The sequence below is a fragment of the Miscanthus floridulus genome, chromosome 11 (assembly GCF_019320115.1).
Source record: "Miscanthus floridulus cultivar M001 chromosome 11, ASM1932011v1, whole genome shotgun sequence".
In the NCBI taxonomy this organism is placed as follows: domain Eukaryota; kingdom Viridiplantae; phylum Streptophyta; class Magnoliopsida; order Poales; family Poaceae; genus Miscanthus; species Miscanthus floridulus.
The window spans coordinates 10,212,219-10,230,208 of NC_089590.1; positions in this window are offsets into that span (position 1 = coordinate 10,212,219).

Below are 17,990 nucleotides of genomic sequence, written 5' to 3' on the forward strand. Positions count from 1 at the left end.
ACAACAGTGCACTATGGACTATAATGATGCTATGAAGCCAAAGAAGCCTTGAGCGTCGTCCATCTGACCTGCTAGAACATGCTAATTATCAAGTTGTGTCGGATTGGACCAGCCTCCCTAGCCGCATCTTCTAGAGTCTTCCTAGTGGTGAGGAAGGCTAGCTCGAGGAGCTGACGTGCAGGCCCAAAAGCCCCTAAGACCCCAGAGGCCGAGGAGAGCTTGTCTTCTTGTGTCACACCCCGTATGTGACCTTGTCAGGGGAGCATACGGCAAGGCCATGCCCAAAGTACTGCCTTGAGGAGCCCCTCAAGCCTCAATGGCTTGGGGCATGTCTTGTTGTGCCCGAGCCTTAGTTGGCATTGTAGGCCGGGCAGGAGTCGAGGATCAGGCTTAGGTTTCCTATCAAGCGATGCCTGAGGCTCAGTCTAGCCCCTAGCCCTGAGCAAGGGCCTTGGCGTGCTCAGGCTCAGGTGAGTTCCTTAGTCTAAAGGTCTGTGCGAGTGTACCTAATGGGTATAGCCCCTTGAGCTCTTGGGTGATCCTAGAGGGGTCGGCCGAGGGGTCTCTTCGGTCAGGGAACATAGATCTAGAGGCTTAACATACCCATATGTTAGGATCTTGTCACACGGCACCTCGAAATTAGTTATCTGCAGCCATGAACCTTTGCTCCTCCTTAGGAGTAAATTGTTCAGGCTTCCCCTATGTGATGTAATAGCAATTCATAGTAGTCAACCATAGGACCATCTTAGCATGTCCATCTCTTATAATTTGTGCAATCAAAATCATCTAGCTTTAGTGCAGCAGCAAAACCACTAACAGAAAATTGCCTAATATAAGGTTTTTGGATTGTTAGGAATTTAGGCATTTTCATGTTTAATTTAATCCAAAAAATCCATAGCAAATTGGTGACAACTTGTATGTGTACATGTGTGATAATACTACTTGCACTAGTAGCAGATATGAACATGAACAACATACAGATCAGTGCAAAAAAGATATTGAATTTAACAAATTCAAGAATAGAATTATACCTAGTGGAGGAACCCATGCTCAAGCACCAGCAGCAACGTGCACTAGTCGACATAGTGCGTTGCTTGATGTTGCAGACCACAGTCGATGCAGGATGAGGTTTGGAGTGCCATCCCTCGAACATCCACTAGGAAGAAGACTATCCGAGGAGGAGGAAGAAGACGGCACCCACAAGGAAGAAGAAGATGACCTGAGGAAGTTAGCGAGTAGTCATGGAGACACTCTCCAAAAACCTAATCTGCCCGCACTCCCGAGTAGGTGTCGCTATGTGGACAGCGGTTCCGGAGGCCTGCTCTCCAAACTCTCCATGCGCTGCAAATGATTGGGAATGGGGAAACTTAGGGAGCAACTCATCAAAAGAATGATGTTGCTGGATGTGTTGTTTCTCGTCCAGTGTGACTAAAGGCAAGCACTCCTTATAAGCATGAAAGGTAGAAGATGAAGTGTAGAGGATGAACCTGGATGTCATGAGGCTTCATGAAACGTTCATCAATTACTAGTAACATCTACCGTAAACATGGGGGTTACTACTAACTACAACCATAACCTTGGGAGTTACTAGTAACCGTAGCCATAACTATGACATTTACAAGTTCTACCATCAACTATATTCAGTCCACCATTTTATTCCACCTAGCATCTTTTATGACCTTAGAATTTATTTGATTTAGTTGTTAAATAAAATATGGGTCATGCCCACATCAAATCTAACAGCTTTGATGGGAAGGAGCATGCGGGGAAGGTGCTGGCAGCCACCCACACAAGGGGAGGCCGACCATGCCACCACTGTGGTTGATGCAGTGCATATAGGTGGATGGAAGCACTGCCACCAAACCGATCATCAAGAACTGCCTATTCACCTTCGAAAATGAATTTATGGAGGTGGGTCATTTTAAGACAACCGCCTCCAAAAATAGTTATATTTTTGGAGGTGGTTGTATTAAGGTTCTGCCTTCATAAATCCATTTTCGAAGGCAGGCACATATAAGCCCTAGTCTTGGAAAATCTGAGGCCCAACAAAAACCAATATCAGGCCGGAATATCATTCAGTGTATATACAAGGTGAGTTAGGATTTCATTCACACTTATCCAGCCTCTCGCTCTCTATCTCTCTCACCCGACAATGCACTCTCCCTCACTCACTATCCTCTCTCTCTCTCTCTCCCTCACTTGCCCACCTCTCTCTCCCTCCATCCCTCAAATGCCCACCTCTCTCTCCCTCTCTTGATGCCACTGGCCAGTGGCCCTCTAGGCAATGGCGCTCGCCCACCTCCCATCCATGGTGGCGGCGCATGGGATGGCCACAACTGGTGGCAGTGGTGTGTGGGTCGGCCAGCGGGGTGGCCACCACCTAGCGGCGGTGGTAGCATGCGTGACTGGCCCACACTAGCTATAGCGGCGGATCTTGGTCGGACCACATCCTCCCCGACAGCGGATCCTAGGGCGGGCATGCTCCTTGATGATGGATACATGGTGGGACCGTAATCCAGTGGTGGTGTCCCCCGATGGTGGATCAAGGGCAGGACATGCTCACCTAGTGGCTGATCCAAGGAGAGCTTGTCCTCTAGTGGTGGATCTTGGGTGGTGGTGTCCCCCGGATGGTGGATCGAGGGCGAGCGCAACTAGGTCTAGTGATGATTATGGCGATGGCGTGTAGGTCTAGGTATGGGCTCGGCTAGCCCGTGGATGGGCTCGGCTAGCCCATGTATGGGCTCGGTGGTCTTGTCCATAGTTTTTTAAGTTTTTCCTATTTGATTTGCGAAGGCAGGCAAAGCAACCAGTCTCTGGAGACCTTTAGATGGAGGTCATTGGTTTTCCTACCTCTGTAAATAAAAAACGACCGCCTCCAGAAAGTTTTCTGTAGCAGTGCGAGTTAAGCTCACTTGCTCAGTTCACTTTAAGCAGTCAACACCTTATCTTAACATGATTTGTATATGTATTTGAATATCTTTTTTGTCAGAATGCATACATGAATAGTGAAAACTGACATTTCCAATTGTGTATTTGAATATTTCTGTACATAAATCTTTTGGTTTGAGTATCACCAATATAAGTGCATTTGTAATTTCCTTGGCCCGCTCACAATATTTAGCAAACCAGTTGTTATTTTATCCAAGAGCAGTAACCAGTTATCTGTGTGTAGTACTATTGACAGAATATCATCGGCAGTCCTCTGAGGGGATATCCCACGAAGGTAGATTGATCGGCAAAGATGCGTGTAATCGAGAACAAGAAGGCAATAGAGACACAAGAGTTAGACAGGTTCGGGCCATCAGCGCTATGTAATACCCTACTCCTATGGTCTGTTGGATTGTATTGGCTTCGTATGATATTGCCAAGTGTTTTGAGGGGGTCCTTGTCTGCCTTATATAGTCTAGGGGTAGGGTTATAAGTCGGTTAGATCTAAGAGATAACCAGAAAGTAATAATAGATTACATGAATCATGGGATCAAACGTATCCTAATAGATCTTATAGTATCTTCAGGATATCTTCCTGGTGTCTTGCACGGTGCGCCGAGCAATGTCCGTGCTCAGCAAGGCTTCGTCTTGTGGGCTGAACCACCCCTGGGGGCGTAGCCCATGTAGTCTGCCATGGGTATTTGGGGTCATACCCCCCATAGCTAATCCCCAAGCGCCTTGTATCTATTGTGCAACTGCCATCTTGAGCTTGTCCGAGTAGGTGTGAATAAAGCCTGAGTAGTCAGACTCATAGTCCGACCACCCTAATGAGTCACCGAGCAGTTGTGAACCATCACTGAGCAGTGTATCCCAAGTAAGGCTTGCCATAAGGATGTAAGGAGCATAAGTTCAAAATCGAAAATTTCCTCAGTAGTGGACCAAGTGTGCCCACTTAGAGTCCTGACCACGAGAAAGGGAGATAATCTTCTTCAACTTTAGGAGGCACAGGAGTCTTCCAAATTAAAGCAAACACACTTATCACAAGGTGAAGTGTGAGCACTTAGTCTCCAAGCCTGTCAGTAGGTGACAGCAGTCACATGATGCTAGGGTCCAAAGTAGAAGAAAAGCAGAAGACTAGCCAAGCAGGCAACCAGTCCCCTAGGCAGAGCCCTGAAAATGGGAAAAGCACATTCACCGCAAGGTGAAGTGTGCCCACTTAGTGATAAGGACATGAGCTCCACACATATGACCATTCTTGCAGATAGAGGCCAAGGAGATCAGTGAGGTTGTCCTAACCTAGAAGGAGGCCCGAAGCTCATCCAATTTGAGTCACCAAGGTGGAGGCCCAAATCAAGTTCGAGCCCATCTTGGGTTCCTAGGACCAGTCTATCATAAAACTAGTCACACAAGCGCGTATGGGCTCCAGTTTTCGACTGATCCACATATGGATGGAAAGCTAATTAGATAAGAAAGTCAATGTAAGTGGCCTCACGTCAAAAGCCCTTCAGATAAGAAAACAAGTCAGCAGTCCAGAATCTACCAAGGGTGCTGCGACACCGTCTTTTGGTCCAGTTGGACCGTGTATCGTGTTTGGGCCCATTAGGGGTTGTGTCCAGGGGGTGATGCCAAAGACTCTATAATTAGCAGACGTTCGCTCTCCTTAGGGTTTGGGTTTTGTTTAGTTCTTGATTTCCTCAGTGAAACAGATATCATTTTGCTAGCAACTATGCCACTAAGGTTGTTTGCTATGAACCAGGGCCCTAGTTCTTGATCTTGTTCGCCTATGGTGATTAGTCCTTTTGAATAAAGACTTGAACTCCTTCTTGTTTTCATAAGCCTCATATTTATTTACAATTTTAGATTGCGTTCATCCCGTTCTTGCTTGTGTTCTCAATTCACTTGCAGGAAAGCCTTCTCGATGAGGTCAATCGCAGTTCGCATGGTTAATAACCAATGGAGCAGTGGTGTAATGGTTACGGGGGACCAAATTAGTCTTGGTTCAAAGCCTAGATCATGAACGTTGAGTCTCCACCAATCAACGCTATCGTACCTATCAGAAGATCAGGGCCATGTCTACATCACTTAGTCCCTGATCCTGACAGTAGGTGACGTGGTCACGTGGTGCTAGGGTCAGAAACAATAGTAAATAGAAGAAAGTCCCCTAGTGTGGTGAGGAACCAAGTCGTATTGATAACATAGTCCCCGAGCCACGAGTAGAAGTCTCAGAGAAATCAAATTATGGAGAAAAAACTGGAGTAATGGCTATACAGTAGGAGTTACTGAGCCTTAATGGTATTGCAAAGAAGTTAGTGAATATTCGATGTGCAGTAACAAGTTGCAGCGAAAAGTGGGCGATATGGGCTATAGTTGCACGGAAGCCTAGGTAACGGCCCACCACGCTACCTCAGAGAATTTGGAGAGGTGCGAATCATGGAGCAATTTCCCAAAAACCCTTGAATGCGAAAAGTGGGGAGGGTGCTTTATAACTGCGCCGTCGCACTCCACGCTCCCACCTTTGCCACATTGCCACTTTGTCTTACTCCTTAGCCCTATGATTCCCGATTCACATCCACATGCACTTCCACCGCTAGTCCCAATCCAAAACTGAGAGATGGCACCGAAGAGGGGAGTTGGTAACCCAAAGAAGGCGACCACCGAAGCAAGTCGTGACAATGAATGGGTGCCATCACTCATGGGGGAGATAGAACTCAATGGGATGGTGGAGGCGGGCATTCTTCCTGACCATGTCATCACCAGATGGCATTCGAACCGATGGTGAGCCCTTCCCAATGCTGCACACCGATGAAGTTGTAGTTTTTGAAGATTATTTTCTGGCGCAAATTAGGATTTCCTATTCATCCTTTCATGCGGGATCTGTTGGAGTTCTAGGGAGTGAGTTTGTGCAATCTGCATCCCAACACTATCTTGCACATCTCCATTTTTATCCATTTCTACGAGGAGTATCTTAGAATTCTTCCCCACTTCAACCTCTTCTGACATCTATTCTGGCTAAAGAAGAAGGGCAGGCGGTGGTTCTAGAGTGGTCGGTGGCGTGTATCTGCAACTCTGCAATAGGATGGTGGGCGAGTACATCACTATGCCACTGAACACCTTGCTAAAGGGGTGGAATGCTAGGTGGTTCTACATGAAGTAGAGTCATCCTACCATCTGCTACGATGTCGACCACATTTCAGGAGAAACAGAAGAGCTGATCGAAGAAGTCGAGCAGTGCTGATATGGATCAGGTGAGGAAGCTCCTTGGCCTAATAAAGGGCATAAAGATGAATGTCGTATTGTTGGCGGTGAGCTTCATAGTGCGACACATCTTAGCCCTACAAGGAGAGGGCCCACGTGGGCTTTGACTTCAACGGGGACATTGACGACACTCGAGAGAGGATGGAGAGGCTGTCAAAGGAGGATGTGCTATGCCAAGCAACCGAACTATTCGCTCCAAACACATCGTTTAGCATGCTAGGGCAGACGAGAGCCTTCAACTGCATGAACCCCCCTCCTTAGGTAAAAATCTCAACTGGTTGTTCCTAATGCTTTTTATCATGTACCAGTGCCAAGCAGTGAACTGATTCACTTATGGAAAGATTCATTTGTAGGAACGAGCGGTGTAACTTCTCGAGCATGCAGAGGAGCGATTGGCCGAAGGCAGTGGATGCCTGGCCAACCACTCAGCCGGAGGAAGGTGCCAGGTCAGAAGGTGAGTGCCCCCGGGTGTCAGAGAAGGTTCGGGGGAAAGGGTGGCGATAGATGAGCCGACCCACAAGAAGAGGAAGATGGTGGGTGTAGCTCCCCACAAGCTAGGCTGGCATCTCACTTGGCAACAATCAGACCACTCGGACACGGAGTGCAGGCGGTGTCCGAGTGGTCGGACAATGTTGGGGCTCCAGTAGCTCCTCCTCGGAGCACTAAGGTACCACCGCGCAACACACATGTAGAGGAGAGGCCGATGGCTAGGGCCACAAGACCACCAACCTAGAACATGCAGGCTAACCCTAGAGCCATGCCTGGGTGCTCGAGGAGGCAGCGGCGGTTCAGAACCATCTACCGGGAAGCCACCGTGTAATTATCCTTGCCTTAGAATCAATTGTTGTCCGACTCATTATAGTTGCGGTGATTGATGAGCTGATCTGATGCAGATTGGGGTGCACAGAGGATCTGAATCCTCCTAGCCAGACTAGTGAGCAACCAGGGGGCTACTCCTGGCATGGAGACCATGTCGGCAGGCTCCGTCCTGGAGTCCCCGGGCACTCGGGGATTTGTGGAGGAGTGGACCATCGCTGCTGGTGGAGTTGAAGGCAGAGAGTAGTTGGCAATGATAGTGGATGAGTCAGCGGTAATGCCAGGGGCAACGGTGAGAGCTGTTGGGTCTTCGAAGGCAGAGGCTAGAGTTGCCGATGCCATGCCGGAGTCTAGGGCAGAGAGGCCGGTGGTGCCAAAGGAGCAGGTGGCACTCCTTGAGACATAGGAGGGCATGGTCGAACATGCTGTGTGGCCACCGATCTCCTAGGTGGTGCCACTAGCTGCAGAGGAGGAGGATAAGGTTCGAGGAGATTAAGCATGAGGAATCATGACCTCAAGCTGTCTGGATCCTCCACAAGTAGGGGGATGAAGTGGTGGTCAGTGGAAGAGGAGGACACCACTAGGTAAGTTAGGGAACTAGAGTCCACCCTTTCCACAACCATGAAGCAGATCAAGGTTAGTATTACATCAGGCAGTGTCTGTCTTTGGTGTTGAGCAATATGGTTCTTTATAATCTTGATGCTGTTGCAACAAACTATCAAACAACGGCAACACCTAATCAATAGGATGGAGACCCTCGTCGAGGAGAATACAAAGCTAAAAGAGGCTATGAAGCTAATGGAGAAAAACATCCAGAGGGCCCAGAACGAGCGAAGATCTTGCTGAATCAAATGCGAGGGACCTAGAGTACTAGAAGGGGGCTTTATTCGAGAAGCTGGCGACCAGTGTCTGAGCAGTTGAGGTGCAACTTCTGAGTAGCTAGAGCATAGCTCCAAGCAGCTAAGAAGCGTCTCCTAGCAGAAGAAAGGTATTGTGGATCGATGAACTTGTTCTATATTGCCAAACTGGTTTTAATGTTGTTGATGATCGTCACTTTTGTAGAGCAAGATGCGAAGCTCGACCTAGTTGTGTTAGGTCATCAATCAGCTCCAAGAGGAGGAAAACAAGGCAGTTTGGGGCAGCGAAGAAACTAGCCAAGGAGCTGAAAGGTGAGTAGTTCATGGTCAGGAGTTGTTGCTGAAGTGACTTCTTCATTTGATGGATCCTTTCGGTGCCTGTAGAATACCACCAAAGGACCAGGGCATAGTTTGATGTGTTGGAGCTAGAGGCACAAACCTAGAGGAGAAAGCTCGATGCCATGGTGGCCAGAAGTCAGGCTGGTGCTTCACTGCATCGACATGGAGGCAGCTCCTCAACCCGACTGATAGGCCACCTCATCCAGGACACCATCATCGATAGGTGCAAGGCAGCAGTGGGAGAACTTCAAAAGCTTCAACTGCGATGCCACTATCTCTGTTGCAACCACATGCCCTAGCGATGGTTTGGTCCCACTACCCTACGATCAACCTTCAAGCGATAGGGGTCGAATTCACCAAAAGGATGGGTGAGACGAGACTAGAGCAGCTGAAGGATGAGATGGAGGACGTGGCGAAGAAGCTGGCCGGCGACATCGACCTATTTGGTGAGGGATGGCGATAGCCAAACCTAGTAACCTATGTGGAGAGGACCTATATGTAACAACTGGAGAGGATAGTTAAATGCATGAGGGTGTAGATAAACATTTATGTATGTGTATAAATGTTGTAAAGTGACATGTGCTTGTTTATGCAGTTTGCCAGTATTTTGGTGAAAAATAGATGTTGTCTTTACCCTAATGCAATTATATGTGGTATAAGTAGCATCCAAGCAGTTAGTTTGTTACTAGTCTCTTGGCTTGGCTAGCTCATATTCTATAACATCGAGTGCGGAGCCCGTGCACATGTAGGAGGAACAGACATGACCAAGGAACCATAGCCGACCACCCATAACGCGGAGCATGGAGCCTATAGCACATGTAGGGAGCAGAACATGTGCTTCTCAATGGTTGGCGAAATATCTTAGAGATATTTTAATATGGAGAAATGTGGTGGAGTATTTGTGGAGATCACGTATAACTGTCGGAGTTTGTTAAGGAGTTGCTTAGAGATGGTGACCACAAATGGAGATTAAACCATAGTGGAGAAATAATGGAGACAAATTATGGTGACAAAAACTTCATTCATGATGGAGTGGAGAGTACAAATCTATAGCATTTCAAGGATAGAAACATATAAGGTGCTCGATGTGCCACAAATTGGGGATATCAATTTTGTCCAAGTCACATAGCCGGTAAGACCCTAGTTGGGTAACCTCTTTGACCATGTAAGGCCCTTCCTAGGGGGAGGAGAGCTTGTGCATCCCTTCTATTTTCTATTTTCTATGGAGAACGAGGTCGCTGATAGCAAAGGAACGACCTTTGATGTTGCGATTGTAGTATCTTTCGCAAGCCTTCTAGGTATTTAGCTATGTGGATGCAAGTGATCAGGCATTCTTCTTCGGCCCTATCGACATCCTCTGTCTGAACTAGCTACGGCTTGCTCTTCATTATAATTTTCTAGCCTAGGTGCTCGGAAGGCAATGTCCTGCTGGATGTATGGCTTCTGAGCCATAGAGCAAAAGGTATGGAGACACACCGGTGTTGCGACTAGCTTGAGTGCGCAGTCCCTAGACCACATTTGGGAGCTCTTTGAGCCATCTGCCTAGGCATGTTTTCCTCTTTTTGATATAGCCTCTTTTTGAGGGCATCAAGGATCATGTCGTTTGCACCCATGCGACCTGGCCATTGGCTCTAGGATGCGTAATAGAGACGTATTTGATCGAGATGCATCGGTCTTCATAGAAGTCCCAAAAATGATGACCAGTGAATGTAGTTCTGAGCTCAGGTGATAATGCTTGTTTGAAAGACCGAGTCTGTGGATGATGTCTTCAAAGAGCTTGACTACCTTCTTTGCAGTGGCCGAGACAAGTGGCTTGTATTCAATCCAATTAGGAGAATTTGTCAATGGTGACATATACATATTGAAAACCACCTGGCGTAGGATTGAAAGGCCCAATCATGTCCAGTCCCTAGCATGTAAAAGGCCTAAGAAGCTAGGATGGTCTAGCAGTTCCTATGCCCGCACGTAGTATTTGCTTGGCAAAAAATTAGCATCCTTCACAACGTAGGATGAGGTCTACGTTGGTGATGGCCGTAGGCTAGTAAAAACCAGCTCAAAAAGCTTTGCCTACCTAGGTTTCTCGAGGCTGCATGATTGCCATAGGAACCTAGAGTGAATTTCAAGAAGTAGTTTCACTCTCTCTTATTAGGCTGATGCATTTCTACAGTATCCCTTCCTTGGCACTTTTCCTCATCAAGTTCCCATCTAGTAGCATGTAATGCTTGATGCTGATGGATTAGGCATTCAATTTTGGTCTTGTCGGTGGGTACATTGGTGATGGTGAGGTACTTGATGAACCGTTCCCTCTAATCAGCGGCCGGTGAAGGTACTATAAGTACCAGCTGCTCGGCGGGGGGGGGGTTTCTTGAACTTCCTTCTATTCTTTGATAGATGGCATAGAGAGGTCTTAAACAAAGACCCTAGGTGGAATCACAGCATGAGAGGATCCTATCTTAGATAGGTGGTTGGTGAGCTGATTTTTATCTCATACCACGTGGTGGTACTTGATACCATAGAACTTCCCCTCGAGTTTCCTGATCTTGGCGCAATATGCATCAATCTTCTCACTAGAACAGGACCAATCTTTGTTGAGCTGGTTGATGACCAGTGCAGAGTCTCTATATACCATGAGGCATTTGACGCTGAGCTCGATGGCTATATGGAGTCCATGGAGACATGCTTCATATTCGGCTGGCATTGTTGGAGGTTGGAAAATGAATTCGAAGAACATATCGGAGCTTGTCCTTGGTTGGCATAATGAATAAAATGCCAACACCAGCACCATTGATGTTGAGGGCACCAGTCCAAGTACATCACCTAGTGCTCAAGGCAATTAACTGGGGATGGGACTCTTGGATCTCAGTCCACTCAGCGACAAAAGTTAGTGAGCGCTTGTGACTTGATGATAGGCCTGCTTCTGAATTCAATGGAGTAAGTGCTGAGCTCGATAGCCCACTTGATGATGTGGCCATTGGCCTCTTTATTATGGAGGATGTCTCATAGAGGGAACTCGGTGACCACAGGCAATCTTGTAGTACTCAAAGTAATGGCGGAGCTTGCACGACATGACCAGAATGGCATATAACAGCTTCTAAACCTGAGGGTAACTGAGTTTTGGACTCATTAAGAACCTCGCTGATGAAGTAAGACCGGATGTTGCACCCTTATAGGCTTGTCCGGCTTCCTTGTGCTCAACGACGATAGCCTTGCTAACGATGTGAGAAGTGGTGGCGATGTAGATCAGTAGGGTTTCATCTGGTCGAGGCACTGTCATGATCAAAGGCTTCATTAGAAACAACTTGAGCTGCTCGAAAGCTATATCTGCCACCTCCTGACCAGGAGAAGCAGCTCAGAGGCCTTGAGGAGTTTGAAAAATAGTAGACCCTTTTCACCGAGGCGTGATATAAAGCGGTAGAGAGCAGCCATGCACCCTGTAAGCTTCTGTGTATCCTTTAAGTAGGTTGGTTGTTTCATGTTGGTGATGGTAGAGACCTTGTCGAGGGTTGGGTTCGATGCCATAGGCACTGATGATGTAGCCTAGGAGTATGCTAGATAGAACTCCAAAGATACACTTTGAAGGGTTCAACTTCCATCTGTATTTTTTTAGGTTGCCGAATGTTTCTTTCGAGGCCAGGCGATAAGATTATCGGTGGCCTTGGACTTGACGACCACATCATCGATGTAAGCTTCGATGTTGTGACCTATCTAGTTGGTCAAGGCACATCTAGATGGCCCTTTGGTAGGTCGCCCTGGTGTTCTTGAGTCCGAAGGACATGGTGGTATAGCAATACGCATTGAAAGGCATGATGAATGATGTCTTGATCTAGTCGTCCTCCTTGAGGGATATTTGGTGATAGCTAGGAGTAACAGTCGAGGAAGGAGAGTATTTCACAGCCGATGGTGGAATCTACAACATCATCTATCCGATGCAGACCTGAAGGGGTCTTTAGGGCAGTGTTTGTTGATATTGGTGTAATCAACGCACATTCTCCATTCTTTATTCTTTTTTTGAACAAGAATAGGTGTTGGTGCAGAAAGTGACCAACACATAAATATTTGTAGTTTTGCCATATGTGGTGATCGGAGGTGGCCAAGCACTCAATGACATAGGGTTTATACTAGGTTTAGGCAATGTGCCCTATGTCCAGTTTGAGTCGTCGATGACTTTATTCCTGAGCCCAGGTGCTTGAAGTTTGCAGTGGGGTTACAAATGAGAAGGAGAAAGATCGGGGTATAAGAGGTCCGGTCAGACTCTGGTTAGAGGAGACGAGAGTGATGGGAGCCCTGCTATGCACTAAGTGTTTGAGCGTGTGCTCGTGGTATGAACCTAGAGGTTCTATTAGTTATGGACTAGTGAACTAATCGATCGAATGAATCTGTTGGGAGAGGGCGCATCCCCTTTTATAGATGAAGGGGATGGCCTTACAAGTGAGAGGGAGAGAGTACCTATGCTCCTAAGCCTTGTTGCTCATGCCGGTGGGTACAGGATGATGGTAGGTGCCCATAATACTATTGTATGTCAGATGCACAGTGGGAGGTCGTGTTGTCTTCATCGAGTATGGTAGACATCGATGCCTACCACACTATTGATACCTAGAGGCATGCAAGGGGTTTTAAAAATGTTCGCCAGGTACTGGTAAATGCCAGGTGCCCACAACACTGTCAATGCCTAGAGGCATGTGGGGGAGCCTTAGAAAATGTCGACACCTACAACACTGCTTGGGTTCTGTCATGCCAGGGAGGTCACAGAGTATTATTTCTATAGGTGTATAGGGTATGGTCCCCGGTATTGTAGTTTGACTTGCGCACCCTGCCTTACTTTCTCTGTCCGTTTCTTGGTCCTTACCGAGTGGGCGTCCCTGGTCGATTGGTCCCAGTTAGTTTTGATTGTGCCAGTTGGAGAAGAGTAGTGAGCAGGGGTTTGGTGCATCCCTGGTCAGAGACACAGGTCAGAGTCGGAAGCGGTGCTTTGGCTAGGCCTTCCGGTCGGAGAGGTCATCCGGAGGCGGGCTAGAGACTGAAGCGAGCGCTTTAGTCAGAGAGGTGGGCCAGAGTCAGAAATAGGCGCCGTTCCTCCTTAGCTAGGCCTTCTAGTCGATGATTGGATCGCCCTTCTAGCCTGTCATTTAGGTACTTGGGTTGGCCCATGAGTTGCGCATTGTTTGCAACATTGCCTGCTGGGCTGAGCCTTTGTTGGGAAGCCGGTTCGTGAGGGACCCTAGGTTTATGAGCCCGACACTAGGGTTTGCTAACCACTTAGGATGATACACTTCTTTAATAAATCTAGCAGGTAGGAGCTATTTTATTTCTACCCTAATAGCCTCCTTGTTTGGTGTAAATCATCAGAGTTTCTGCTTGATCGGTTTGGCGGTCAACGAGACATTCAAGGAGTGCTCGATATTCTCCCGTGGTACACCTGGCATGTCTGCAGGCTTCTAAGCAAACACGTCAGCATTGGCACATAGGAAGGAGATGAGCATGCTTTCCTAGGGACCCAACCAAGGTTTGGTTTGTCCTTTGGGATTCGTAGGATTGTCAGCTCTAGGACATCCTTGGGGGGAGAGGACTTGCCATGGAGTCTGATCTTGCCAAGCTATCTGTGAAGCTTGAGGATGCCCTAGGAGTGGGTTAAGTCTGTCCAGCAGTTGGTCAAGGTCAACCTATAGCTCACCATGGAGGTGAGTTTCCCACTGCTTGTCCTTGACCCCTTGGTCTCTGGTTGGTTGCCTCAGCATGTTAGCTTTTTGTTTTTGTAGGGTCTATAGGAGATGTCATGGCGCAAGTCTTGTTTCCTCTAGATGGAGCATGCCTAGATGGGCGAGCTTGAGCGTCAGCTAGAGTCCACCCATCGTGAGTCCTAGGACTAGGTGGCGGAGGCAACCGAGGCATGGACGGTAGAGCAGCTCGTGGTAGAGCGGGCGACCGCCGCTGAGCGGGGGCTTGAGGCGGCGAAGGCCCATAAGGCGGAGACCAAGGTGGAGCTATGGAAATCCCTGGCGGACATCGAGGCGGTGCTCCAAAAATCTCTAGAGACCCTTGAGTCAGAGCGGAATGCCCTGGAGTTATCCCGAAAGCCCTGGAGTTGGAGCGAAATGCCTGGTCAGAGGCAGACCAGGAAGTGCTCGCGCTTTGGGGTCAGGTGATGGGGACGGAGGAGGCGAATGCCTAGCTACGTGAGTAGGTGGCCCGACAGGTAGATGGACTCTCTGCCCTCAAGAACTTCTACCTCGGTACGTACCTTTTCTATTTTTCGTCATGTTGGTTTCTTCCTTTAGCTTGTTTCTGAGCTTGTCACCCTTCTTCCAAAGCTAGGCGGAAAGGTGGAGTCGTCGGAGTGGGACCTGGAGATGGCCAAGGCGATGTTTGGCCAAAATGCGGAGGTGCTGGCCATGTCCCTTGAGAAGTGATGTGCTCTCGAGGGGGAACTTGACCAGATCCGCAATGTTGCTCAGCTCGTCGTCTCAGAGGTCTTCGGGTCAGCGCCAAGTACTAGCATGCCCACCATCTAGCTGGCGGAGGTTATAGATGAGGTTCGGGCCCTCATCACACATAGGCTATTCTACGGAGCGTCGGGGGTGTTGACTTCAGTGGCGATGTACCACCTGAACCTGAACTTCGCCACTATCTGCAGCGGGTATGCTGATGGCTTGAGCATGGAGGACATCCAATCGCCTAGGGAGAGCGTACCGCCACATGCAAGGTTGGTGCAGAGCAAGTCTTTGCACAGTGGGTGATGGATGCCCACCATGAGGACATGGCTGGAAGCATGCGTCAGGGGGACATCACCAAGCCTGGGTTGGAGGTGGACATCGCCCCACCTTCAACTAAGCCAAATGTCGTCCAGCCGAGGAGTGAGCAGCCCATGCCTTCGTCGGATCGCACCAACAACAGATGCCACCGGGCAGCCCCAATAGCTTGTAAAGTATAAGTAGTTTAGCAGATGTAAAAAGTCTAAGTTCATGGGGGAGCCCCTGTGTAAACGTTCTTGTGTACTTAATGATTACAATCGGTTTTGTTTTTTTTTGTGATGGAGTCACTCCAGTTCAGGGGAAGCTTGTCCCATTCGTTCCTTAGTTTTACCTTAGCATAATTTTGTTTTTTATTCTTTCTTTTTTGTACTTGACCATTTGTCCCATAGGCTACAACCTTAGGAGCCCAGGGCGTGGCCCGCGAGGCTCAGCTACTCGTAACCATAGGTAGAGGCGTGGTGCGATTGGTCGGAATATTTTAAAACAAAGCTACGTAAGGTAATTTAAATGAATGAACTACCCTTTTGTTCGGGTAGGAAGGAATTTTACCATACTGATAGTAAACGAAAAGAGAGGTAGTAGTGCACCCACGTGGAGCCCCAGAGCGACCCGGGCCGAAAGTGTTCAGGTCGGGGCACTTTTATAGGAGCAAACGTTAAGTAAACAATAGTAAGACTGAATTTTAGGGGAAGAAATGACATAGCTGGTCCAAGCATTGGTGAGAATGTCGTCATTATCGTCCTTTAGTCAGTAGGCAGTCCGGTCAGATCACCATGACCTTCAGTCATCCTGATCCTTGCCTGGTACTGCCCCCTTTCTTGGCCGCTGCTTCTTCGCCTTTTTCTTCCTTCGGCCCGCCGGCCTATCGTAGTAGGTGCTTGAGGAGCTCACTAGTTCTTGTAGAGGTGTTTGACTGGGGTAGGCGTTGTTGGTGCATAGGCTCTCCATGAGCTCATGGAAGTGGCTTAGGAAGGTCCTACTGGGGCTGCTTTCCCATGTGATCAGCCATGGCGACCAACACGAAGTTGGCCGGTCGACGACGATCTTTTCTATTTTTTTTCCCTCTCTGCATGGAGGGGCCTCATCCTGATCCTGGCGCTTGGCCTTGCCTTTGCCTCGGCCTCCGTTGGAGCACTACAGGAGCAGCGCTCTTTGGAAGCGTCGGACAAAGGCCCATGGTCCTGGGCCATCCGGGCTAGGACTCTGGTTGCTGCTATGGAATATGATGGTTATGCTGAACATGGAATTATTACACCGGCTATGGTTACTATTGTTATGCTACTAAAAGATATACCACATGTTTGGCATAGGTTAGTTGCTAATATAGAAATGAATAGCTATAATTAACTTGATGAACAAATGATAAAATGTATAGCTGAATTAGTAGCTTTTATGCAAAATGTTGTCAAGCTAGCTCCGTTTATAAAGCCTTGCATGATCCTTGGAGTCACTTTATTTTTGGTTTATGACGGGTAAGTCTACCTAAGTACTTCTCGTACTCAGGGTTTGTTTCGCACTTGTTGCAGATAACATAGTATATCATGAATATTGTAAGAACTGCTTTTGTCCCACCATGGACGAGGAGTAGGCCATGGGCAAGGTGCTTCTATATATCTAATCTATGATGCTTTTGTGGGATGTGATAACAAACTGGCAAGTATTTGAACAATAGTGTGAGATGTTAGTTTCAAAAATGCATTTGCTTCCACTACTACTACTTTATTTGAACTTGGGTTGTAATAACTTTTAATTGTACTCCTGATGGATGGTAATGTAATTGTGAACTCTATGTAATATGTGTCATGTATGTTGAATCATGTACAATCTTAGGTTGTATGTTGGCGACGAATCGAGACCCTTGTAACACCCAAAAATTTGCATATTTTTGAAATAGGAGGAAATGATTAATTATGCATTTTTATGGGAATTTGAATTTAGAAAAAAATAATAAATTTATCAAATTAATATAAATATTGGTCAACGACCATGAGTCTGCATTCATGCAGCTGCATAATAATTTTTTAGTTGGTGTGATTTGAAATCAAACCTCAAATTGTTTTGAATTTGTATTTGGAAATTGCTTTGGAATATTGGAAAAGGAAAATAAGCTTCTTTCTCCTTCCTCTGTTTCGGCCCATAGGCCTGCTTCTTCCCGTGGCCCATTTCTTCCCTACGCCGGCCTGCTTCACTTCCTTCCCACAGCGGCCCAGCTCGGCCTCCTTCTTTCGTGCCGCACCACAGCAACCAGCCGAGCGCTGTCCCAAGTCACGCCGTGCGCCTTTCCTCCGACCACTAACAGCTCTGGGGCCACCTGTCAGTGTGCCTTCTCCTTCCTCGTGCCATAACAGAGCCATAGACCACCGCGCTGATGTCGTGTCCACCTTCGCCATGAGCCACGCCGTGCCTCCCAAGCAATCTCTACCTCATAAATAGCCGGAGCCGCCTCCACCGCCTCCCTATCCCACTTTGCCGCAAGCTTTTCGCCCACGCTAGCCCGTAGCCGTGCCTCACCCTAGCACCGCCGCAAGAGCCACCGTCCGTCGAACGCCGCGCCACCGTCGTTGCTTCCCGCATGCATCTTTCGGTTCAGGTGAGATCCCCATCCCCACCTCTCTCTCTCTCGATGCTTATTTTTCGTTGAACCGAGCACTGTTGGCCGAAAGCCGAAGCTCTGGCAAGACGGCAATGGTGCCGCTGCCGTATCTGCCGGCACTGTTCCGGCAAGGCTGTCTCTCTCTCTCCACGCCCTAGATGAATCACGGCCGTCCATCTCTAATCCGGCGACCTAGGATGAAGGATACCACTTCATTCTAGAATTTTGCATAAGAGTCCTTATAATTATTTCAGTATTAACCCGCCATCCCTAGTGTCTTTTCCAGATTCTGTTTCTTTCTTTTGAAAGTGTATTTTGGTTCAGTCAGATTGAAAATACGTTTTCAGCTATTTACTAGTTTTGTCACTCAACTTGTTTTAGCCATAAAATCTCCGTTTTAACTCCGATTTGATCCGTTCAACTTGCGTTAGGTTCATAATTTCATAATCTACA